Source organism: Arachis duranensis, chromosome 8 (assembly GCF_000817695.3).
Source record: "Arachis duranensis cultivar V14167 chromosome 8, aradu.V14167.gnm2.J7QH, whole genome shotgun sequence".
NCBI classification, from domain to species: domain Eukaryota; kingdom Viridiplantae; phylum Streptophyta; class Magnoliopsida; order Fabales; family Fabaceae; genus Arachis; species Arachis duranensis.
The window spans coordinates 24,502,618-24,503,268 of NC_029779.3; positions in this window are offsets into that span (position 1 = coordinate 24,502,618).

Genomic DNA, 651 nt, shown 5'->3' on the forward strand with positions numbered 1-651 from the left:
CATAGACACTAAGATACTAATGATCACAAGACACAAACATAGATAAACATAAGCACTAAAATTCGAAAAATAGAAAATAAAGAATAAGGAAATTAAAGAACGGGTCCACCTTAGTGATGGCGGCTCTTTCTTCCTCTTGAAGATCCTATGGAGTGCTTGAGCTCCTCAATATCTCTTCCTTGTCTTTGTTGCTCCTCCTCATGATTCTTTGATCTTCTCTAATTTCATGGAGGATGATGGAGTGTTCTTGGTGCTCCACCCTTAGTTGTCCCATGTTGGAACTCAATTCTCCTAGGGAGGTGTTTAGTTGCTCCCAATAGTTTTGTGGAGGAAAGTGTATCCCTTGAGGCATCTCAGGGATCTCATGATGAGTGGGGTCTCTTGTGTGCTCCATCCTTTTCTTAGTGATGGGCTTGTCCTCATCAATAGGGATATCTCCCTCTATGTCAACTCCAACTGAATAACAGAGGTGACAAATGAGATGAGGGAAGGCTAACCTTGCCAAGGTAGAGGACTTGTCCGCCACCTTATAAAGCTCTTGAGCTATAACCTCATGAACTTCTATTTCTCCTCCAATCATGATGCTATGAATCATGATAGCCTGGTCTATGGTAACTTCGGACCGGTTGCTAGTGGGAATGATTGAGCGTT